Source organism: Rhynchophorus ferrugineus, unplaced genomic scaffold (assembly GCF_030347505.1).
Source record: "Rhynchophorus ferrugineus isolate W39M unplaced genomic scaffold, kcgeb_rfMv2 rfM1, whole genome shotgun sequence".
Taxonomy (NCBI): Eukaryota; Metazoa; Arthropoda; class Insecta; order Coleoptera; family Curculionidae; genus Rhynchophorus; species Rhynchophorus ferrugineus.
In genome coordinates, this window is record NW_027472580.1 from 38,941,116 (window position 1) to 38,968,813 (window position 27,698).

The 27,698-nt window shown below is 29.8% G+C and overlaps 1 protein-coding gene across 3 annotated transcripts in view; it reads right to left on the bottom strand.

The window, feature by feature from the left end:
* LOC143197075 (uncharacterized) overlaps window positions 1-27,396 on the bottom strand; it is a 90,875-nt gene extending 63,479 nt beyond the window's left edge. For 2 of the 3 annotated variants that reach the window (XM_076405229.1, XM_076405247.1), the window contains exon 1: window positions 27,085-27,396. The gene's annotated coding sequence lies outside the window, so the exon portion shown is untranslated. Of the gene's footprint in view, window positions 1-7,584; window positions 7,664-27,084 lie in introns of all 3 variants that reach the window. The other variant, XM_076405239.1, reaches the window with a different exon arrangement.
* Window positions 27,397-27,698: the final 302 nt, after the last annotated feature.

A 27,698-nucleotide genomic window follows, 5' to 3' on the forward strand; every position in this document is an offset into this window, starting at 1 on the left:
TATTTGTCTTGTAATACATATGCGTCACATAATTAACACGGAGGTAGTGTTGCCAATATGCAACAAGATACACCATTTTGCATTGTATTCATAGTATTTTTTCCATGCCCTCTATTAAAAAAAAATTGGAAAGTTTAATATCCCCAGACAATTAACGTCGACTTTGCTAAAACTATCCCGGTTCAGAATCAATCAATTCATTCCGCCTCGCTAATTTTTATGTATTCCACATAATAGAACTATCAGAATTAATTAGCCCTACGATGTGTTCTGATATCGGAAAACATTGTTTGCTTGTTCATTGAAACTGGCTTAACGCTACGTAAAAATTAGCACTATTGACGAAAACGGAACACAATACAGTGAACAGAAATGATATTGTGGGAAGGACAAAATACTAGCTAATTGATATGTGTTTATGGCAGGTTTGTTTTTGTAAGACGATCAGTTGATTTATGGAGACTCAGAATATTTAATCTATTAAGATTTCTAACAGTATGGTTTTAACGAGAAATAGTTAGTAATTTGTTCAGGAAAAATTTTGTTTACAATATAAAATGACATAATAATAAGTTTTAAATGAAAATAGTTGCATTGTGACTTTTGAAGTATGGAATACATTTCAACATATAATTCTGTTGTATGTTGCTGTGGAATGATGTTGTTGACAATGATATTCATGACCTACCCAACATGACGTTACATTATCGCAAATTCTTTGAGTATTAACAATAAGAAGGATATGGCTGGCCATGCCTCAATGACATTTATGAACAATTTAAGTACTAGTAAGTAAGTACTATAGTTGTTTTTTGTTTAGTTAAACCTTAATAGACAATAAATAATAATATTGGACCGGGTATTAATTTAGACATTTATCCAAATGATTTTGTCCCTTGAACAAGAAATTATTTGTATATTTAAAAGACTACATAATGAAATAACGTGTTGGTCTTAGTTATTTCATGTTTTAGCACTGTATGTTGAGCTAGAATGGAATGGCCCTCTATAGCTTGTCGTATTTGCTATCTATTATTTATCTCCATCTATTATTTAACTAACATATTTTCGTGTCTCTTTTTAACAGATAAGGTATATCTGGATTGGATATATGTTATCATATAAAATTGCCGTTGTCCTTGGAGTTAAGTTTACGGATTGGCGAGTCGTTAACTTAGAAACCGTCCAGTTTTACTCAGTCTAATTACTAACATGACAGAAATGATTGTTTTAGAACATATTTTATACGTTTACTATCCAATTATAAGGAGATACTTTGGTTATACAAGTAAGAGGATTGTTGAATAATGAATAATAAAATTGTTTTTTAATATTTTTAATTGATATTGATATATATTGTTATAAATTCATTTCTACACATTCATGTCTTTCTTATAGTTATATTAGAGACTCATAAATTAATTATATTTTTTAAATTATCAAACTTGTTTAATAGGAAAGCTTCAACCAATGATGTTAAATAAATGTTAAAAATGACTATCCCTGAACTTTCAATAATATATAATAAAATCACAGGAGACCCTATAGCTAGGTTTTCAACATGATATGTTAACGGTGTGTTTGAAAATAACCTTTTAAAGTGATAAAAAATTTAACAATGACCTAAAATCTGTTTTAAATTCCATTCAATTTTTATTTGCCGGCTTGGTGGCGCTGTGGTAAAGGCGATGGGACGGTCTTCCTGCTGTTACGATAGCCGCGGGTTCGAATCTCTCTGGGGCATGGTCGTGAATGCATGTTTGTGATTGTTTAGAATCTGTGACTGTTCTAGGCAAGAGTGTAAAATCCGACAAGGAAAATGATCCCAGTCACGCCAGCAACCAGGGGGGTAAGACCGGATGTCTTCTGGGATGATTTCTAAAGTTGGTCACTCACCAGTCGGTAAGCTTAATGCTGAGGGTCGTAGTCCGGAGCCCACGTTAAACTTTAGGCCCAGTCCAGATAAACCCATAGTTGGTAAAAGGAGACTTTAAAATATATCAAAAAAATTGTTTAAACACTTTCTAAATACTGTTGGTATGAAATTTCATGTATAACATCAAATATTTTAAATGAAAATATTCATTAAAAATTAGTTGAAATAAAATTGAATGTGATTGGGACATTAAATTTTTTTCACATCTTGACCTGATAATTTTGGCTTTCGTGATATTTAAAAATTCATGAAAATAATCACTGTATTACTGTGCCGGTTTGATTGAGGCAGTGGTAAAGGCAACAAGACGGTCCTCCTACTGTTGCTGTATTCGCGGGTTTGAATCTTGCTGGGCCATGGTTTTTAATTTATGTTTGTAACTGTTTAACATGTGTGATTGTGAATGAAAAAATGATCAAAGGGATCAAAGAAAATGATCCCAGTAAAACCAGTAACCAGGCTTATATCACTGTTTTTGACATCAGGTCTAATAAAAATATTTTGCTTTATAAAATCGCATTTAGTAGCATATGCAGAGTTATGGTTCAAGATTTGAGTATATATTGCATAAACTCTTAAGGGAACAACAATAATAATAGATTTTTAATAAGAAATCCATGAAATTTTGAAGTGTATCTTCTTATATTTAAAAAGTTTTTCAGTTTATTCAAGCCGAGACAAAAAGTAATAAATTATTTCAGATTTAATTAAATTATAGTCGTTAGTTTTTAAAATTGCTATGAGTTAATAGAGGTTTTCTTTTAATTAACGAAATCCCATTTAATTTACAAAGAGACTAATTTTAATACTGATACATATCTCGTATTATATATAACCGAACCAGACAAATGAGTCGACTAAAAGCTCGATATTTTTCAGTCAGAAGGCCCAATCAACTTCCATCTATAACAGCTAGTTTCTAAACATCACTTAAATTTTCATTCCAACCGGTTTTTAACATCTATTCGACCCACTGCGGAGAATTGTAAATAATTGCAGAACTGAATCCGGCTCGATCTAGTAGATATGTAAAAACCCAGATTTCTAACCGATCAAACACGACGAACGTATCGTAAATAAATTTAGAAACAAGGAAATCGTTACTTACTGGGGATGCTGATAAAGCGACGTAAGTATTTGCACGAAGTATTTGGAACATTTAAAGTGTTTTATTTTTAATCTTCGAAATAATATGATTGCCGCTGGTGACGGGTTGCGAGGAAAAAGCGATTAACTAATATTTGTTTTTTCGGTTCTCAATAAATAAATTAGCGATAAGAGCAATGGACGATTTATGGCATGAAGTAAATTTAATTGCATTTAATTACAATAACCGTGATAATAGTGTGTACTTGACCTTTAAAATTTTTTGTACAATATATTCTGGTTTGAATATAAATTTGAGATTACAGTTTCGTGGGATAGTGTATCATTTCTCATTTCTTAATGATTATTTCTATAGTAGCAATATTATAGAAGTACCGTAGTAGTTAAAGAGGTTTGAAAGATAAAATATTGGGGACCCGGATAACTGTTTTTGTGCATTCTTTTCATATTTGCTAATTAAAGTGCCTATTGAAGTTTATAACCCCTTGCAGCTTGATATTAGAATCGACGTCTCAAATACTATTAGGCGTAGTGCTGAATTTGGAATGATTTCATTAATATTTTTATTAAATATAAATATCATTTATACCCAGAAACATAATTTTAATAGAGATGCTGGTTTCTTCATTCTACATAACATATGTATATATACGCGACACCCAGTATAATTACTGGATTAATCAGGATGGTTATTGCTTATGGTTATACATATTTAGGATTACAATCACACATTAATTCATTCAAATTACAAAAATGACGTGAGTGATTCGAACCTATTGCTATAGTAGTAGTGAGAGAACCGTCGAATTAACCAATGCTGATGCCAAATGGATAATTTTATATGTCTTTGTGTTATTCTAAATAAATAAATTAATTAACAACGATTTCAAATTATTATGTAGGCCAGCTTGATGGCACAGTGGTAAAGGCGATGGGACAGTCCTCCTACTGTTGCTATAGGCGCGGGTTCGAATCCTGCTGGGGTATGGTATTTATGTTTGTGATTGTTTAAAATTTGTGAATGTTCTAGGCAAGAGTGTAAAATCGACAAGGGAAAATGATCCCAGTCACGCCAGTAACCAGGCTGGGTAAGACCGGATAACTTCTGGGATGATTTCTAAAGTTTGGTCACTCGCCAGTTGGTAGGTTTAATGCCGAACCACGGTCCTGGAGCCCACGTTAAGCTCCAGTCCAGATAAACCCATAGATGGTAAAAGGAGACTTAAAAATATATATAAAAAATATATTATAAAAATTATTGTTTTTGTTAGAAAACACAATATAATAAACCAATTTAATGAACACTGATGAATTACCATAAAACTTGTAATTTTTAAGAATTTTTAAATATGTTTAAGCAAAAGTTTAATGGTAATGCTAACAACTATTATGTATTCATGTATTAATAATCGAGAAAATCGTTAAATTGCTTTAATATTTTTGTTTTATTGTATATGGAATATTCTGATGAATACTATTAATCAGTAAGACGAGAATAACAATTGACTGATATCATAAAAGTATAAATAAACGTGGAATTTTAATGATTTCAGATATAATACAAATATTAATTACATCCAAAGTTAAAACATTTTATAATTTGTAGGGACCTTGAGGCAAGTCGAATTTTATATCGTGGAATTTTATTTCCATTTCATGTTTTTTTTCAAAATTTTTGTCCAAATTTTATTTCTTTCACAATCTTTTGAACTCTTAGAGATTTTTACATCACTTTTTAATCATCAACGTCTCGACTAAACATTTCTTTCGGCGCTATGTTTAAATCATAATGTCTTCCTTCGCTCGCCGTCTCCGTCATAATGGCAGACCTTTTGATTTGAAAGGCTTTGGGCAGCTTCGGTCGGATATCGTCGTTATTTATTTTTTCTCAATTACCGTAGCGTATGTGACTACAGATTAGTCACCAGAATTGCCAACGTCTCGTCATCGAAGAAAATGAGCTACCACGTCGTCGAAGAAGCGCACCACCCTCAGCGTCGATTACGGGAGCCCTGTTGGAAAAATAGCTTGTTTTCAACGTCGCCGATAGACCACATTCAAGTGCTAAAGCGACGATGAAGCAACGGTATCTTTAGGACCGAAAGATATTAACAGCCGTACCCGATCGCAACCGTATCAACTACAACGGTTTTAATTTAGCATATTCAAGTATTTAAAACTCCTTTCATGTATTTTTTTTGTTGTTTAAAATATTTGTATGTAAAATTCTGACAGGGAAGTATTATAGCGACCTTAAGGCATGTTGAATTTTATATCGCGGAATAACGGTCAACAAAGTACCCAGAAATATAATCCCAGATGTTGAACACGGGTGGGGTGCCAGCAGCGACAACTAGACCACGATAACGAACTGGAAACCCCGAGACGTTTATCTGGGATGTTATTTAAGGGTATTTCGATCATTCAGTAACCGACCATCGTTTGGTTAGGCGTGCCATCATCGACTGCCTAAGCCTCGTCACCAGGAAACGCCGCTGCCATTCGTTTTATCTATTTTGTATTTTCTACATTTTTTATATTGCCAATAAATAACGGTCACATAATGTAAACACCACTGTTTCATTTCGTTTTAGCTACATTCACTGAGCCACATCATTCACCGTAAAAATTTTAAAGGTTTAAACAAAAACAAAGAAATGATAATTGATAGAAATATTAATGAGAGAATTCTGAAATAGGAAAAAGCTCCATAAAAAATATGATGAAGAATTAATTAACTGTCAATTTGTTATTGATTGTATAATTGCAATTATAGGCTTCTTTGTAAATTGTATTTCATACAGTGAGATGAATCTAAATCAAAAAATTTGTAACTATCAATATTTTATTTTACCAGAAATGTAATGAATTGATTTTGAGCGTTTATTGTTAATAATAAGTAGCAAACTTAACTAAGAATCAAAGCCGTCTTTCTACACTTTGCATTTTTAAATATTGCATCAGCTTTTTTATTTTAATTCGTAATGAATTTCTTTTATTATATATTGTTTTTCACACGGCATATTATTATCTAATCAATATAAAATATACTTATTGTCTTGATTTTGCTCTCGTTCCACCTGGTTCAATGTCAATTCTAGAATTAAGAAATCTTTATCACTTTAAAACTTTGTTTTGTTTGTTTATTTATTACAATATATAACTTTATTTTTACAATACCAGAAGAAAAATAAGGTACATATATTATTGTTTAATTTAATATTTTATTGTATACCACTCAGTCACTTTTTTATTATCCTAGACAATGTAATATAGAATTATTGTATTATATTTTGTAAAAAATGATATTGTAATATCAGAAATACTTGAGAGGGTAATAGCTGTAATAAAGGTTTATATTATCTGAAAACACTTAATTCAATTACATACATCCTGCTACATCCTGTTTTCGCAAAACTTGTTATATTTATATTTACGATTATTGTGTAGCAGGAGATTTTATTTCAATGTCCAATTCTCAAATGCGCAAATGTCATTATGGAAGTCAATGGCGTTTCTTGTCAATTGTTTCCAAATCACAGCTGTTAACACATAAAAACACTTACACATTTCATAATAAGTTTCCAGAAGATTTCGTTTAATTCCAGGTGCACAACTAAATTTTATATGTTCAAAAGGACGTCATCAGTAATTTAAAAGATTGTATGCGTTGATTTTGTCAAAAACATAATCCTCGAGTATTAGCGATTTTGTATCAGCATGTTTTGTTCCAATCGTATTTTAGTATATTATTTTGTATACTTTGTTTTAACAAATTTGCATATAAGACATATCGATTGTTTTTTCGTTGTTCAAAATATTCCAAAAGCAAGTTTATATATAGCTCTCTACTGAAAAATTACTTTTATCACCCGTATTTTGATTACGATGTTGATTCTTCAAACCTTTTTACTATTTTAAATTGAGTAGAATGTTTAACGATGTTTGTTAGAAATGATTAATACCTGGAATCTTCTAGGCGTTACAGCCACAGAAAGCGATAGTGCAACAAACTGTAAGAAGAGATCCTAGGTGATTGAATTCCCGATTGATATACAATTCGTTACACTCTTGTAGTAAACTAATAAAATATATCCTTACTGTTGGAACACCCTGTATTTTTTCATGCTAACATATTGGAAAGAACAATAATAATAATAATAAATTGTATTATCATCCCAATTATTCGTCAATAAATAATATTACAAATAGAAATTTTAAGCGATCAAAAGGATTTACAGTTTAATATTGTTTTATCTTAATTGATTGATTATTTTAAAAAAACGACAGTGAAATAAGAGCAATAAAAAAAGTAGCGCCAAGTTCAACGAGGTTCAGCAATGATATTTTTGTCGAACAAATGTAGTAATTGTGTAAGCAATACAATTAAACAGTAATAAAACATGTTGTAATTTCATTTTTATCAGTGCTAATATGTGGAAAAATAACGCAAATCAACTAATTAACACGGTTGTATCAGTTAAAGACCCTATAGCAGTGAATCGATAAGGCTAGTTTCTACAACAATTAAAGCAACTCACCAGCAGATAAAGACGGAAGCCGTCACACGGAGCCAGGTTCGATTTATTTGTCCACCGCAAGAAAAAACATAGTGCCAGACTGAAAAACAAGAAAACTGATAGCTTGGACCAGACCGCACAAATATTTTTCAACATATACGATGCCTAATCAATGTTTACTAAATTACGGTTTGTATCGGGCTCGGTTCTTTTACAATAACGAAGTATCTGCTTTGAGCGATAAGATAATTGTTTAGGAGACTCGATTCAAACTGTTTACGTCACGAGATATTATCAGGAGAGATCAGTCGGGTGCATAAGGAGTTTATTTTTCAAGGTATAAAAATAGCGAAAACATTTCGCGGAAATAGTTACTTATTTCTCGAAAATATTTTAATATCGTAATGGGGATTATCGAGATTATACTATAATCTAAGATGAGAAATGTATGTATGTACGTAGAAACGTACGCTGCCCAACAATGAAAAGTTGAAAGTTCAATAATAATGGTTTAATGCATTGAATCGAATTTTAACGATTTTTATCGTGTATGGATTAGCTTTAGGTTTATATTAGTGAGATTATCACATCTTTAAGTCTGCTCATAAATTCACCCACTTGTTTTTTTTTTGAACAACTGAGGCCGAACCTCCCTCCTAAAGAAACGACCAAAAGGGATGGACATGGTCGTTGTCTGGTTTACACAGCTAAAATTATTTGTGAATGTCCCATGTATCTTTGTTCGTCTGTTTGCATTTAATCACGATTATTTAAATATCACAGTTTTTAACTAAATGTTCATGGTATATTTCATATGGAATAGGTGCTCAGGTTGTGGTGACTGCAAATTCGTAGATTCCGGACTGTAGGCTTAGTTTCCAATTTCAGTAAACTATGTTAGTTCACAGTAATTTCATTCCGCTTTTGGTGGCTTTACACTCTAAACTACGTTGCTTGTACGAGGAATCCACAGGGCGTTTTTCAAAACATGGATGTTTCCTTATTGTAACAGTTTATTGTCTTTGAGCACCTTCAATATACATTTTGTTGACTAAACTTCACTTCACTATGATAAGGAATGTTTCTGGAATAACTGGGTAATGGAACTTTGTGCATGAATATTTTTCTGAGACTGGTAATGTCACATTTCTTGAGCGTCACGTACTGTTGTTCTCCTATTCCACACAACGTCACTGCCTTGTTTGTATGTTGCTCAAGTCTCTTCTGATACTTTACGCTATACTGTCTATATACGGTAAACATATGTATATTATTTCCTTGTTTACTGTTTGCACACCGAGGGCCAGATACATATATATTTTGTTCATAATTTGCTGCTATACCCCATAATTGAATCCTGCATGTCAAGATTGGCTTGATGATGTATTTATTCTCATCATCATTATCCTCATTGCTTAAGAGGGAGTAATGCACACTACATAAGTAAACACACTACACAGCCTGCTGTTGAGTAGCTAACGCTTGGTTTAGATGCGCTTCTGCCAAGTTAACCTACGAAGTAAAGGTCCAATTATTTTTCCAGTTCCTTTTGTGAGATGTTTTTGTTTCTCTTCTCAGAGTATAAGAAATATGTGGACTTGGTTTGGCTTGCCTTTTTCTTTATTGGTTAAATCATTTCTCGGTGTTATTTGTATTGGATTCAACTTGGAATGAAGCAGTTGTTTATAGGTCTCTATGTGCTAGTTTACCTGGTTTGAGTACCATTGCGACTTGTGCAATTGAATATTTTCACTAGGTTGAGGATTCAATTGTGTCGTAGATAATCTGAAACCTCTTCAGGATGCAGCCTTTTCAATGGTAGGCACATTTTCTCAGAGGTAATTTAAGGTATTCCTTTATTTCGGCTTTGTGCAATTTTTTAAAATACATTACATCGACAGTTAGAAAAGGAAATTTTTCTCCTTATTCTATTCCTTCCTCTTCCTTTCTCTTCCCCTTTCTCTCTTTCTCTCTCCTTATTTAACCTTGCCCACCCTCCTATATTGTTCTATATTGTTCGATTAACTGTAGCGTTATAATATCCAGATCGTATAGTAATTTTAGTATAATAATTCCATTAGCCAAAAAGAAATAAAAAAGTTTCAGTAAATTCAACCTAATATAAAAATTTAATAATTGAGTTATTATTCTACAAAACATCTAAATTATAGATATTTATAATAATACTGGGATTAATTTTGCCTATTTTTTAACATTTATGAGAATTTCTGTAACATATTAAGGAACATGCTAGTTAACGATACATAAAACTTAACGTATAACATCTTATTTTTGGTGATTAACTATGTATAATATTTGGAAAATGCTATTTATTTTGAACTCTAACTGTTTAATTAAAACATAGCTGCTGGTGGTATTGGGTTTTTAGTGGTTGATGCAAATTTCTAAGGCTTACCAGTTTACTTAGAAGGCATTTATTTCACGATGTTCCTCTTATCATTTTTTCATTTTAGTAATTTTATATTATGCGGTTAAAATACATTGCCTTTACAAGGAAATGATTCAAAATTTTCATTATCATAAAGTAAACATATATTAAATTTTTAAGATTAATTATAACTAAATAATAATTATGTCAATTATTGTTACGTGATTATCTCTGTTATAATTATCGTTTTTGGATCTATTTTACCATTTTCACTCAAATATTTATTTCTATATTTTCAAATTTATAAAACAATTTATTATTTTTATATTCATTCTGATATTGACCTTCTATGATGATACACATTTAGTTAATTGATTATTTATGAATAATTTAATTATTAACAATGAGATACATATACCCTGTACTCTGTATCATATAGAAAACTAATTTTAATCAAAGGAAACTGCAAACTCACATATTAACGAATATTAGTTAAAATATAATATTTTAGATATAATTATGAAAATTCTCGTTTTTGGTTCAATTTCCCATTTTCTCTGTCGTTTACAAACTTTTATAACTTACCAAATTTAACTAGAATGTATTGCTTTTTGCCATTTTAATTGTTTATCTTGTTACATGATACTGTGTGACATATCATTAGCATTTTAATTTATTTAAAAGCAATTCTGATAATAATTTTATTCTTATTGATTCATTTCTGGATCAATAGTTTTATTTATTTCCTGGTGATTGCAGGAATATTATGTTAATTATAATAAAAATACCAGGTTATTATGTGTAATATATTGATAGATTTTACTAATATATTGGTCTGTATATTACTCAGATATTTTAATATAAATGGCAGTTTTTTAATGCCATTGTTTACAAAATATTAATAATTTTATGTTTATCAAGCAAAAACCACGATAGAGAAAATAAATCCGGGAATTTACAAAAAGTCCTGAATTAATTACTCTTCATCGTTCACAGATAATTTTAATTAAATCCAAACTGTTTCGACATAAGCATGAAAATCCCCTTATTTGTGTTGTGATTCTTCATCTTCACTCATTCCCGGTCGATTAAAGGAATTTATAATGTAAAATACCGGGCTAGAGGAAAACCCGAGAAGTGATTCTTGAAATTAGCACACTACATACTAAAACGATGTAAATAACAGTTATGTTTTTGTCAATTTGATCTGACCTTGAGTCGAGAACACGCATCAAACTCATAACAAGACTTACGGGATGTGTCAAGGTGATGGGTTTGCGATAAAACATCCACACAAAAACACGTGCATGCGAAAATTGTAATTATTCCATGTCCGTTTGTTTTATACTATGTAAATAACGCTATTTATTTATAACAATACATCATAAAGTAGGTGATGTTTATAGTCCACTCTGTTTCGTAAACAACACTGAGTTCGATCGATTCGATATACGTATAATATTATAGCTTCTTCTTGATTGTTTTGATGGTTTTCTGTCGGTGTTATAATTTGTTATATTGATATGACAACGGCGATTTTTGTATAGTTTGCAAATTATTTCCATTATTTTGTTTTTAATATTTTGCAATTAAATGGATAGTTTGATATTCCAGGAAATTTTTGAATTTCACCCGCATAACTTGAAACGTATCACGCTCTCGACTGCCATATATTGATAGACTATTCTGAGAACTTGCGAAGTTCATCGTTTCGCTTGTGTTTGATAGTCATTTGCAAAAGACAAACTCTAGAATTCTAATAAAAATGGGAAAAAGTTATATTCATGTGCTGATTTCTCACAAGTTTCGACCGGCATTTGGTATTTGGGATTAATCTACAAAATTAGCAAATTGCTAAGGCGGAATTATTGTCGACTGCTGGACCCATATCTTTTGCAAAAGAAAATTAAGCGTCTCTCATGAAGGGGCATTCTCAACACTCAAAACTATTTCTACTGGAGTTTCACAGGGTAGTGTCTCGGGGCCACTCCTATATCTGCTCTATACTGCTGATATTCCAACAACCAAAGTAACAGTAATTGGAACATTTGCCGACGACATAGTTATCATAACAATAAGAAATACAAGTACCGGTCAACAAGATTTACAAATGGATGAGAGACTGGAAAATACAGCTTAATAGTTCGAAATATGTAGATAATACTTTTGCGTTGTGGTGTAATGACAAAAACCTTATCACTTGATGGATACCGGATATCTCAAGTAGAATTAGCTGAAGACAACATGTTAGACAAAAAGCAGAACAGATTAGAACAAAGTCAAGCAACTGTACAAGCAAGATACTCTCAACTCGACCTAAAATCAAAGAGAGTGGTTTATCAATCAATCATAAAGATAATTTGGATCTATTGGGTGCTAACATGGGGTTGCACTAAGATATAAAACCAACTAATAATCCAACGCACCCAAAACAAAGTTCTGCGATTAATTACCAATGCTTATTGTTACGTAACCAACGAAGATCACAAACCACTAAATTACATCAACGTGGAAGCAATACAGCTACTCGACAACATGAAGGAAATCCAAAGATTGGAGCGATCTAAACTACAACTTCTACAACGTATTCTAACTTTGGTTTAAGTATATTAGCTTTATTTTAATTTGGGAAGTACATAGTGATATACTAATCTCATTATACTTCACGAGATAATTAAAACTGTAATTGTTTCAATCGGGCTGATACATGTTGCTTCAATATTTGGATGTGAATAAAATATCTACTCTATGAGCAATGTAACCTCTTCAAAGAAATGCTTGGCGATGTTCAACTGCAATTTGAACGAGTTTTGCGTCATTTCAGTAATTGGACACACCAAAATAATAAAACTACTTTAATCTAAGTTGTAGCAAGTGGGATAGCGAAAATAATCAACAACCATCTAAATATTGTGGTTATCTAATGAAATAGCCTTAGTGAATTTCATAAAATATAGTCGGAAAATAGAGCTATCCACTATTATAAGATAAGCTGAACATCAATCAGGGCCCATTGCGTGTTTAACGTCAGAAGTGGTTTTGTTAGCTCCCTGTATTTGTCCAAATTTAAGATTTGTGCAGCATGTACGAATGCTATGAAATAAGGTGGCCAAATTCCCATAAATTATACTATTTGAATTAAAAATAGGAAGCATCATTTATGTCGATTATTTTGGAAAGGGTAAAACAATAATCGCGTATTTGGACATATTTTAATTTTGGTTTAAAGAAAATTAACTGAATTTGGTGAAGAAAATCCATTAAGATAATGTACCGGTGATCACATTAGTAGTCACTATCGTAAAAATTCATACATTGATCTACGGTCTGTTTTATAGATTCGCGTATAGGCGTATTTTATAGATTCTAGATCTTTCTCTCTGTGACTATATTCTGTTTCCAAACTTGAATAAGTGACTCTATAGTAAGGGATTTGGGTCGAATAAAGAGAAGAAACCAGAACAAGAAGAAAGAGGAAGCAGGCAAAATACGCATTTATTTTGATGGCGTTGAGGAAAACTACGAAATAATAAAATTTAATTCGAGAAAATTTCGAATGGGTTAAAAAATTGGAAAAACGGTGTACTAAATGTATGGAATTAGAAGACATTGAGAAACAAAGCGCTTTTTTCTGATAAATATATTTTTCGTTTAAACAGCCAGCGACTCAATCATACCCCAAAATCAATTATAATAGGTCAGTTGAAAAGTCCCCGACCTACCATAGTAAAACACGTTTTTTTGGCAAAATTAGTTTTTTTTATTCAACATAATTCCCTTCAAGGGTAATTATTATTATAGCGACCCTCCAACTTTTGGATAAATTTTTGTAGGGCGATTTGTCCTTTGCTTCAAAATAGGCCTCAGTTCTTCATTCGACGAAAATTTCTTTCCAGCGGGTTCATCCTGTGCAGTCCACTTGGATGACTGTCAAATTTACACACGCATCTTTTGAGGTTTAGAGCTAACTAAAAAATATATGAATTTAATTCTAGTAGCGTCATCTATGTGCCAGGCCGGGGACTTTGGCCTGAATTGACCTGTTACAGAAAGTCACTAGGTTCAACATTTCGAAAAAAAGCTTTATATAATGAACAAATGTAAAGCTTAAGATATTGAAAGACAAAAGAGTTGAATGAACTAGGAGTAGATATATAATTAGAAATAAATATTTGTTCGTTGATATTTCACATTGTATATTGATCAAATAATCTTACAGTTTTGTTAATATATGCGTTATGAGTTAAATATTTTCTTACAAAAATAATTCAGAATATTTTTATCTAAGTTTTATTCATAAGCTTGTTTGAATAAATGTATTGTTAACAATTGTAGAAAATCGGTTAAATCTTAGTTGTGACAATGATAATTGGAATCCTATAACTAGACTATTTTAGATTTTAATTTCAAGGCAACTTAGCGGGTAAATAATGTATTTTTCTAAGTCCTTAATTGGTCTAGAAAAATAATTGTATATTGTTTGAATTTATAAACATTCGATGTATAATAACATTGGAAATACGAAAAGTTAACTTTCTATAGCTATTATATTGATTACAAGTTGTTACGTCAACGGAGATATACATACAATACATGGAAATAAATTGACGCACAGAGGAATTGTTTATTCCTGAATTTTTAGTAGGTAATATTTTTTTTAAACTATTATATTAAAGGGATATAATAATTGAACCAAAGCAGTAGTACGTACAATAGAAATCATGGTTACTTATAACCGAGTAATGCTTAATGTTGTTTCAACAGATAGTGCAATGTAACTGCAAAAGTTATTTGAATTTTTAATTATTGTTATATTTGTGCTTTCCCCATCGCCTCAAATATATTAATCAAGTAAATCTGTGATTGTTTAGTATTTACAAGTTCAAATTAATTATGCTTTCAAAATCTATTTTTATTCCAACTAGAATAACACCTGAAAATAACAATAGTTTAAACAATATAACCCAAATACTGAAAAGAGAAATACTGGAAATTAAAAACAAAACCATAAATGACTATCTGAGAAATTAAACAGATGATAAAGAAACTGATTACTCTTTCTGGAAAGCCACAAAAGATCTAAAGCGCTCATGTCTACACAGTCCACCTATAAGAGACCTATGTGGGAATTGGGCACGTAACAAAAAGCAGAAGCATTTGCTGAATATCTAGAAAAAGCTTTCAAACCAAACGAAGCAAATATTGAACATAATTTTCCGGACATAGAAGCTGAAAATTTTATTAAAATAATTTCTAATATTTCCAGGTATTATTGAACTGTTTAAACTTTTATTTGATCAATTGTTTTGCATATTGAATATCTAAGTTGAATGTTCATAAAGAAAATGACTATGTTCATACAACTCACTTCAAAGTGGTGCTGGAAAATAACTTGCAAATTTAAGCCTAATGGAAGCCATTTATTCGGAGGAAACGTTAGAGATGTAACTTCAAATTTGATTTCTTATACGTAAACTCTATTTAATAGTTTTTATGATAATGCTATTTGTTTGCTAAGGCAGTGAGGGCTTCATAATCAGAAAAAATATCCTATTAGCCTATTATTTTTTTCGTATCCATTTTATTTTATATATTTATTAATAATTTTGGTTAACTCAGCACGAACGTAACTAACTATTGTTGATAAATCTTCTGCTCTAGATGGAGGGATAGTCGTTACTTAAGATTGGTTTTGGGATATTACCCATATTAACGGAAGGAGTTGATTTGAAAGCACCTAAAGGAATCCTGTTTTATCTGATTAGTTTCTACAGCTTGAAGCATGGAAGCGACTACGGCAATAGAAGACAATCCATGGTCAACTTTAGGTAATATGATGATATTGATACATTTTTAGGGTGGTATCCTGGCCAGTTCCAAAACCTCATGAGTAACTCATTACAAGGCTCTATTACAACGGTTATTGAAATTGTTGAAATGTACCCTCGAAGAAACACATTTATCAAATATTGTTCCTAAATATTTGACATTACCTGCATATTAGTTATTTCTCTAATTTCAACCTATTTACAGATCATTGAATTTTGAGTTCCGTTTAGCTCTACTAAAATAATAATAGTGAAAAAGAGATTTATGGTGTATTTCTAATTAGAAAATATTATTACCGATTACAGAGTATCCGTTGGGACAGTTTATATTTTTAATTTGGATTGTATATTAACGAGGAATTCGAGATATCGTGCTAAAAAAGTGGATAAGATAGTTATGGGTTGGTGTTGTGTGGAGTAAGGGTATTGAGTTCAACGAACCAAAATTGGAGAAATAATGTGCGTTCAAGGCATGATTTATTTATTGTAGTTCTACAGTGTCCTCCACATAAACATTCAGTAATTTCTAAATCTACTACTTAGTGTAAAATAACGGAAAAATTGCGATGTTTTAATAATAATTTGTGCCGAAGATATATTTTCACTTTTTCATGATATTTTTCCAGGCGCGCGTATAATAATGGTTGGAAAATATTTGGAGAGTATTTCATAGAAAAAATAAAATTTCAAATTAAGAACAATGATTGATGCATAAACACTTTTCTATAATTATATTAGTATTCTGCACGCTGAAGAACACATTTATAGAAAGCTACTGACTTCAAATAAAATACTGATGATATGACGAGCCGATGACAAATTCTTTATGACGATATATTCCTGTGGCTAATATGCTGTTGTAAAAAGTTGAATGTTTTATGCGATCATCCAATGAAAGAGCTCACCTTTCAAATTTGTGGTTTATCTAGAGCGAGATCCGAGTACGTATCCATATAATCCGGCTTCAGCTCAATCTTAAAGGTTAACAACTTTGCTGTATAATAATTAATAGTGTCACGACAATCGTAAAAATAAATGTTTCTGGTTGAGGATCTGGTCGTCAATAGTTCAAGATTTTCACTTTCGTATGGCCAATTAACATAAAAGGAATGTAACGGGTTGATTTATATTTACGTGTTGATTGAGAATCTGCATATTTTTTTATATGAAAAACACATAAATTATCGAAAAAGATAATAGCACGTAGAGTGGCACAAATAACTTGTTTAATATTTGTATTGCTGGTATAGTTATAGTATATTTCCATAGTTTTTATTTAATTTACGGCATTGACGATAATGACTTGTGAAGCCGTCGGAATTATAAAAATACAAAACACATTCAGTTTTGATAAAACTAATGCATTTTATTAATAATAATATAGTGCGTAGAGTAGAAGGTTATATTCTGTAAAATATTATATTTATCTCTATATATGTATTATGTCCAAGTACAACTATAATAATTTTTTAATATATTTATTGCGAATAGTTTTAGTGGCTGAGAAACTATTCATTAAATTAATTTTTTCGGAAAAATGAAATTGTACATCGAAAAGCTTTCAGAAAATCGTTGTTAGTGTCAATGCCAATCCATCATGAATATATACCTTTTTGAGAATGGTTAGAAAGCTGTATCTATATCTTTATATATTTTTTCAATTAATTACATATTGCATTAGATATGCTTAGTATAATCTTAACTTACAAGTTAATTTATTACAAATGTTCTGTTGTACTTGTATAATAGTAAATAAAGCTAAACTACTTAAGCTAAAGTTAAAAATACATTTATACCCGATACAAGTTCATGTGGTACGCTTCAATATTCTGATTTCCTGCACATTGTCCAATAGCTGTATTGCTTCAACGTTTCAGTGATTTAACGACTTTAATTCATGTTTTAAGGCGAAAGCTTGGATCACTTCATACATAAAGTTGATTTCGTATATACGTTGAAGATAATGTGCAGCTTTTCGTTGGTTAAATAGCGATAAGCATTGATAATTAATCGTAGAACTTTGTTTTGGCTGCATTGGATTACCAATTGATTTTGATGTTTTAGAGCAATCCCATATTTGCACCCCATAGGTCTAAATTATCTTTATGATTGACTGATAAACTAACCTCTATAATTTTAGGTCAAGTTGAGTGTATCTTTCGATTAACCAGTACAGTTCCTTGACTTTGGGTCTAATGGCCTAGATCTAATGGCCTTGAGTATAGGTATATGTAGCTGAGGAATCTCTATGAAAAATATGTAGATAGAAGAAAATGTATGTAAAGCACGCGGAAAGGAAGTTACATTATTAGGTCCTTCCACATATATTGATCAGCGATATCTATTACTGACGGACAGACGAAATAATTTCGGAGCGAGAATTTGAACAAATTAAGTTATAAATACTAGTCATAGCGAAAATTAAAGGAAATAATCTAGCGTTTATAGAATGTGTAATGTGGAAACTTTTTTTTTGTAGTGGACCTGATAAAACAAGTGAGCATCGGCAGGATTGGTATGATAAATAAGGGGCTGGAAGGGGAAATAGAACAATTATTCAGAGAGGATATTGATGATAAAAATGATTAAGAAAAGTGGAACAAAAGCTAATCTACACACTATAACTACATCATTAATATTATAATGTCTAATTCAGTGTAGGCGGCGACAGGAGCGCTAAACATGGAATATTCTAAATTGTATTGTTGACATTCAAAACATCATTATTTGTCATCAAAAATGTTTAGAAACGTATGGTGATGATTTTTCATCATATTCAAATGTTAGTTTTGGTTTCAACTATTTAAAACTGGCCATTTTGATGTAAATGACAACGAATGACCAGGGGAAAAAAGGAAAAATATAAAAAGGGGAAACGGATTGACTGAAACTTCGAATTTAAACCATTAGAATGTCGGTTTTTCATTGTTGCCAGATTAATTACAGTTTCTTGCGGCATATTGATATAGTACTTCCAATAACACAGCCAATGGACGCCATATATCATACCGAATATACTGTGAAATGAAATTTGTAAAAACTAGTTAGTTATAAACTCGTGGATTTTCTTTTCACATTTTACACGAGTTAAAAAGATACAGAATGCATATAATGCGTCGGATATGTAACAAAATCAGTCTACAAAATTCGATTTGTGTTGATACTGGTCGACTATGTTGTCAAATGCCTACAAAATTCTTCAAAACATAAGTATAAATAAGTATAGGTTACAAGCGGGTAAACGTTGTAAACTAAAATCGAATTTAACAATGTGATTTCTAGTAATTTATGAAATTCAAAAAAAAAAATCTTGTTCTGATATTATTCCCAAAATTAGATATTATTGTGAACGATAATTTTATTAGAAATTTTGAAAAATTGACAATCCTTAATTAATCATCTCAAAAAATACTATATATTTAGATATTTGTTACTGTTAGTTCTTAATTAACCATCAGCTAATAAACTACTGTAAAGGAAAACATTGTAATGCCGTTACTTCTAAAAAAATATATCTGTATAATCCGGTTTTATATCCTTCATGAACCGGGGTCATTTCGCTTCGATTTTAAGTTGGTTTTCTCGTTCCTTTCTCTTAACTCTTTTTTTTGCTCGATGGCAAATTGATCGACTATTGCTACAGACCGAACCACTGTTCGTTAGCCAATAAACTGCAGCTTTCTCCTGCGAATTGTTACCGCCGATACAAATATATCTGCAACATATTTGTTATAGATTGCATATTGTTTATGCAATAGTTTTAATAAATAATTAAAATCAGATGTATTAATTTTTACCAGAATTCTATGAGTGATATATTATATAACTAATTTGCGTTCAAGAATAAATTATAATTATTATAAAAACATCAATATAATATAGAATATTGAACCTTTTGGGTTTCATTATATGAGGTGCTTGCATAACTTGATTGATTGCTTGATTAGCGATTAAAATATAAAATAAAAATGTAAACAATTGTTAAACAACCTAAACTTACTATTAAATTCGATTGTTCTAATATTTCCCTACATTAAACAATAGGTTTCCATTTAATATTATTGAGTTATTCAGGGTCAAAATTGCATTTTCAACATCCATTATTTATTTGGTTCAAATTGAAGAAATCTGGTGCCGAAGTCCTTAAAGCACCTTTAGAATATTTCACTTGCATTTTAAAAGTGGATTATTTGATGTCAAGGACAAAGTTTCCCTATGTTTACATAAAATAGGAAATATTCAAAACAATAGTAAATGACATCCAGAGGAATTAACTAAAAATATCAGTTGGAAACCGTTTTAACATATGAACAAATGAAAAAGTAGCAAAATTGACAGTAAACAGTTGGAAATCATACCTTTGTATGAGCTCAGCTACAGCTTTGGGTCTGAACATTTGGAAAAGTCTGAGTTACATGTTGAAAGGGTTTTGAAATATGCATTCTGAATGGTATGTTTTCATATCCATGTAGCATGGTTTGGCCAGAATATGGTTTCAAATTTCTAAGCAAGTGCAAAATCGATCGATAATTGGACCGCTGCCAAAACAACGTCATTCACTTGACACATTATCGCTATGGTGCCAGAAAAATTGAAAAAATGTATACAGAATGAAGAACATTTTTATTTATGGATCTTTTTAAATAGAAAAAATTATCATAATACATACAAGCATATAATCAAATAACGCTTTATTTCCCTTTAAGTTTAACTAACATCTGTGATCTCTATCAGTTTTGTATTATTGTTGACCAGATAAAAATAGAATAAAAAAATCTAATATGGGTTTTTCCTGTAATTATTACAGACTGGACAGGAAATCTAATACGTAGAATTCATTGACGATCTGTTGAAACTTATTAGCAGCTTTTTATTACTATAAATAAACGTAATTTACTCTTAACGTTATATCTCAGTACCATAACAACTCAGTTAGTCGATTATATTCAATAGCTGAGGCAAATTTTTGTTAATATTTTTAGTGCAGAAGCCTATTATATTTTTATACTATTGTTAAATATTCCTTCAGAAGGTCATTTCATACATATCTTGTGTATTTTAATATCATATTATATTTTGAATTACATTACACGTTTTATTTAATAAGCACCTAGTGTCAGCTAATGTCATAAATAAACATGAGCTTCATTCAAAAACAAGAAATGTTTGTATTCTAGCAGGTCAAAGACATATTATTTCAATTTTACACTAAATGTAATTACAACAAAAGCCCAATCATAACCATTGATACCGATTATTATTAGGATGTCCTTTTGGTGAGACTAGTAGAGAAAATTGTTTCAAGGGTTGTTAAGACCTGGTAAAGCTATTTTAATAGAACCTTGTTAAAAAGAATTGGGAGCCACCATTATAATATGTATGTGTTCTCTTATAAAACCTTTCTTTTGATGTATTTGATTAAAAAAAAACTGGCATTATAATAATAATATGATCAATAAAGATAAACTATTCAGATTTATCAATTTATTTATAGCCGTAAGTATTATATGAAATAATCGTTTATCGATTACAATACATGACATTCACATTTTCTCGATTTTAATCAGGTATTTGTTCACCGGGTGAAAGGTGAGTTTTGCTGACTGTTGGATTTAAGTGGACATATTTTGCAGGTGTTAGAATCCAGAATGGATAAGTATTTTCTGCTCCTTACTAGATTGTCGAATTCACCGAAAATTTTAGTAGATGTAAAAAAAAAAGAGTAATATGTAAAATTAACTTTATATTTTAGTATAATTATCTCAAACTCTAATATTCTTAATCCTTCAATTTATGTTTGAAAAAAATGTTATTGTTATTAATTTATTAAATAATTTTGTAGCTATATAGGAGGAGCTATAAATATCAAGGATTTATATATCAATCAAATTAAATGTTGAACATGTGCGTTTTTTTGACCAGGTGCGTTATGTTAATGGAATATATTGTCTATTAACTCCGTTATACCCTACTATCTATCAAATGAATATTGGAGAAAAACTAATTATAACATAAATTTGTAACTCTGCTTGTAATATTTATATGATAATTTTTTAAATATATTAAATTCCAAATATAATTCCAATAATGAGTTAAACCGGTAGTAAATCGACTAGAAAGTTCACCAATATCTGACCTTCGTAAAATCTGCATTAAAACTAACTATTTAATAAATATATTTGTAATCACATGTGCAGCACTTGGTAACATCTTAGTAATTAAAAATGATCCATAAATATTTTCGTAACGATTTAAGTAAACACCAACTAAGTAGTTGTTCTTTTTATTGATTTTAGATAAACAAAATAGCTGATAATATGGCGTATATTTATAGATAGCGTTATATATTTTCTACTAATAGGTTAATTGATCATCATTAAGTTGTTTTTGTTCCCAATTAAAAAAAATTATTTCTATGTATCAAAAAATTAAGTAAACATTGTGTATTACTAATAACAATTAACAAAAAATAATATATTTATTGTAGTTGTATGTATTTAGACACATTAGTCTTATTGGTCTTATATGGTTGTAGATATAGTAGATGTTATAGATGGGTAGGTGGTTGTCTCAAAACATTTGAACTTGTCTGGTAGCTATATAAACACTATATTTAGCGAACACTTTAAGTAGAGTGAGTATGTGGAAAGTTTTTTTATGAGGAATCACTAGCTCTCTTACTTCCATATAAAATATGGAAATTTTGTTAATATATCCTGCTGATTAAAGAGAATGATGATAGCTTTTAAATTTCCACACAGCAATTATAAGCGGCATAGTTAGCCTTCCGCAAAATTATATTAAGAAGTTTCCTTCATATTGTCTGAATAAGTATTTTACCATATTGCCAACTTAGAAATATACTTTTACGCAACATTAATATTTACAAAATTCTTACTACATACATATTAAATTGTTAGAAATTGGTAGCTTATTCGATTTTTTATTATTATTTTTGGAATCAAAACACCAAATTACTAAAAATTATTGAAGATTATTTAATATGAGATAAAGGTTTTTGCACTTTTTTCTTAGTTTAACTTTTCGATCACGTAATGTTTGGGCTAATTCTCACCGCTCCAAAATGCGATAAAATAAATAATAAAAAATTAATACACAGTGGTTTGTCGTTCTACCTAACATACATCATCAGACTTATGAAGGAAGGTACTTAAATGAAGACAATTAGAAGAGAAGGGATACTAATATATTTAGTAATATAGGAACTATTTTTAAAAAGTACCAGGACTTAGGTTAAAATCAAAAAAGCCATCACTTCCTAAGAACTAATTAAATAATGGTTCAAATTTTATTTTAAGCTCTTATGTTTGTACTTAATCCGATTCAAGATATTACAGGAATAAGATTATTGACGTGGGTGCTTTAGCTAGGCCTGTGCCATTGGGCCTATATGATATTGAAACATATGACTGCGGAAATAAAAGACAAACCACAAGTCATATGAAAAATGTTAGTTAGGGTATCGAAATAAATTAATGATCTAATTAGACGTTTGTTATTTCATTTATAAATGTGAATTATTATTAATTTGTTTTTAAGTTGTTAATGTTGCTATGTTGTGTTATAACTGTTAATGTTGATACTATTTTATTGTGAATATTGATTAACATAAGATTATCTTAAAAATAAATAAATGTAAAACAAACAGATCTAAATATATTTTTCTATTTATTATATACTGAAATATTAATGATAAGACTATGACGAATTGATGTTTCAGTCCCATAATTTTTTCAAGTCAGATTTACCCTTATAACAAGCAGAAATAGTAAAACATTGGACCATATTTTTTTAAAAATATTAATATACTTTATAAATATTCATAAGGCCACAACAATAATTTTAAAGCAAAAATTGGTTCGATCGGTATTAATATAAATTCTGTTTATGATGCATTATTATACAGTGGTAATATTACAATTGTCCAACATACTAGGTTAAACGTCTTGACCTTGTTTATTATGTACCCGATATTGTTAATAATGGTTAGTATTTGTTGTAAACATTGAAAATTTTTGCAATTTTTACAAAATCTAAGGTAACTATGAAAACATACGCAAAAATGTTTTAGCTCCAAATAACACTGTGATCAAAAAATAGTCAAAACTGAAATAAATAAAGCATGAAGATTATTTAATTATCAATATTTTCTAACTCTATTTTGACCTCTTCACGTAGTAACCTAACATTTCTTCTACTATTCAAAGAACTTGCGAAAATTGATTTCTGAATTAATTTTTTTGAATTCTTCTTTGGTTGTAAACGATGTATTCGAAGTGGTTTTTTGATTTTATTTAATATCTAATTTACATTTGTAAAGAACCCATATGATGTTATATGGGAAAATGTATTATAGTAACGCAGGAATCAAAATTATCAGACCACAATTCTGGCTTATTCAGAGGAATAGTTTCATGTAGATTTATAACACTCAGGTAACATTTGTTGTCGATTAGTTGGCATAATAAAATTAATTAAGAATGAAGAAATATCATCTGAATAATAATGCGGACCTATTTTGTTCAATATCTAAAGATTACGGAATATTTTAAAACAATGTGTGGAGAATAAATAAAAATATTTCGTGTTCATATCGTAACAATTAGTGTAATTATTTACAAATTAGCGAAGGCACCTAAATTATTTCTTTTGATTAATTATTTTTAGTGCAACGTACTCTTACCGCTATAACAATTATTTTGGGCTATTAACGCATACTTTGGGAGAGTTTCACTTTGGCAATTATTGGTAATTTAAAACGTACTTTCCATATTTTTACGCATTCGTGCCTTCGTTTTCTGGTTTAATTTAAGGTTGATTTTGGAGAATTTATCATGATATCGGAGACCATTGTAATACGTAATAACATATTATTAAGACACTCTGGTCTGACACTATTATTGAAAAACCCATACGGTTTTTAGATTACTATCGATTAAATGAAAAGGTCTTAGATTATAAGTTATAGTGGTTTTGGTTAAATAACTTTTGTCATTTATTGGAAAAAATGCTAAATCATAAATCAATTAATTAATCAATCAAAATTAAGTCGAATAACAGTGGCCATGGCAATAGTTTTAGAACATCAAGAAAATCAGTTATCATTTATTGCTAATTTTAAACGAAAGGTTTAATACAGATAAGATGTGTTCATAGTGTATTTGGAGTAATAGGAATTGGAATCCTTAATTGTAAAAAACAATCTTGAGAGATATCGATATTGATGATTATTAATAGTCCAAAAGCGTAAAGAATTTTTACATAGAAATCATAGCACCTTTCGATTCGTAATAAGTTGAATTAATTGGATACATAAATCAAAAGCATTATAAAAATCTACCAAAATGACTATCTATGTATACTATCTAGCGTAGGTAAGCAAAGAAATTTAAAATAATTTCTTTAACAGTATTATTCACCTGAAACAATTTACGCAAATAGAATAATTTGCCATTGTTACATCAAACATTCTATCTACAAATATATTATATAACTAAAAATCAAAGAAAAATAGTTACAAAATATTCCTATTGAACAGTTAAGTAAAAGCGCCGGTTCAATGAACTCTTTTGGGCTAGACTCTGAAGAGTAAGTGTTCAATTGTCGACAAATTAAATCAAGGTATCCACTCGAATTTCTTGATGAATTTTACAGTTAGATTCGGCCGAACCTATTTATTACTTTTATAGAAGTTTATATCATCGTTAGATAATTATTTAAGTATTACATTGATCGCGATTACGATAATCATGCTATTGCAACAAATTTATATTATATAATTGACTAAAAAAGTATTTAATAAATATGTACTATGTTTAAGTTAATATTACCTATTTTTTATTATTCCAACCAACGCATTTTTTAAAATTACGTGGCAATTTTAAAATTTGCAATTTTACTTTGCAAGAAAATAATTTTTCACTACTTCATATTTCCTAATAATTTTAAACCATTTTAGAAATTTAAGTACTACTTTTACTTAGTTCTGAAGAAATGTATTTATTATTATTCGTTTTTAATTTTTATTAATTTAAAGAAATATTATTGTTCTATATATTATAACTGTTTTTTATTTAAATATGTCTTCTATTCGATATCCTCCATTTTATTATAATAAATATTGGCAAAGCTTTGTAAAATATTTTTTTCGATATTTGATTTGTTATTTAATATATAAGAGAAATATAACTCTTTGATTCTCCACTGGATTTTTATTAATTATTTAGTCAAATTCTAATGAATAAACTAACAATGTTTAGATTATAATATAATATAAACTGTGTAGTTATTTAGTTAAAACTTTATTCGAGCTTTGGGTTTTATTTCATATTTCTCTTTAATTTATTTTAAGTAAAAGAATTACTAGCGTCTCTGAAAATTAATATATTTTCGGATTATTAATGAATGACATATTTATTTTGAAACCTTATTAATTACTATTAATCTCCAAACAACAGTCCAAGTAATGTGACGTTTCTGTTTACATCATCAGACCAATGATAACCTCTCTAACGTTGTTATACAATAGTGGATTGAAAATAGACACTTTCAAATATATAACAGAAAAATACATCTGTACGGATTGTCATTTATTTTGCGGTAGTATATTTTTAGATCTAGTAACCTTGTAAATTACAATGACGAAGATATATAAACGGAGGTTTGGTTAAACCGGAATGAGGTAGTCGTTTATCTTACTTGATTTTTCACTTTCATATAATTATACTTATATATTGCTTTATTACATTTTTATCAGTATATAAACATATTAGAATCAATTGTATCACAAATATTTCAATTATTTTTGAAAATATGTGGAATATTTGGATTGATTATTCTTTGATGACAAGCTCACAACAAATTTGTCTTTCTTACCTGTAATAATGAAGATAATAATTTTAATAAACACTACACTTGTATTTATAGGAATGCAATGAGTTATTGGTAATTAATTGTGTTTTTAACGTTCAATTACTAGAAACATGAAACATTTATATTGTTTATAATTATATCAAATTTATCAAATTTGTTTCAATATAAATTTTATGAATTGTAACGATTAGGAATAAAATAATTCATAAATTACTTCAGATACTATACTGCTTTTAGTTATGTATAATTGGAAAGCTATAAATACATATTATATTTATATTTCAAATATTTAAACTATTCATGTAATATTGTAGATAGATTGGTACACTTTTTAAAATCATAATAAATTTTGTTAATTTAAAATACATAGAAAGTTATATATTAGTAGTAGATTGGTACAAGAATACTCACATCAGAAAATCACTGACTGCATTCAAACTATTATGTTTTCTATACTCACACAAACAGTGACACAGTACAATTTAAAAAAACGAATAAAATAAAGAAAACATCAACAAATCCGCTTAAAATCCACTAAGTAGCGAGTTTAAGCGATTGAAATTGGTGCACTACTCGCAAATCGCGAACGTAACAGCGACGAGGAACCCAGATTAAGATTTCGGCAGCGCGCTTGTTTGTACCGAGCACCTAGCCACGCCACCACCAATAGTGAAACTGAATCGATGCTTTCCCGTTAGCTCGGTGAATGGCTGGCTCGAACGCAAGAATCTAGGTCGCCGTGAATATGTAGATTGGGGTACCCCAAGGCTTCGGCCTGGGCCTCTTAGTGGTATGCGAAACTAAATTGGGGCTAGTTTTACGTCACCGCCTAAAATTGCTATTGGATGGTCGGTATTAGATGGCGACGATGATGATGATGATGTTGACGGTTCTTCTAACGGTAACGATGCATTCGTTGACGGATTTCACCTTCATCGACCGTTAATCACTGTTTAATAATCAATAGCTGTTTTTAATTAACTGTATATTTTACATCAACATATATATATATATATATATATATA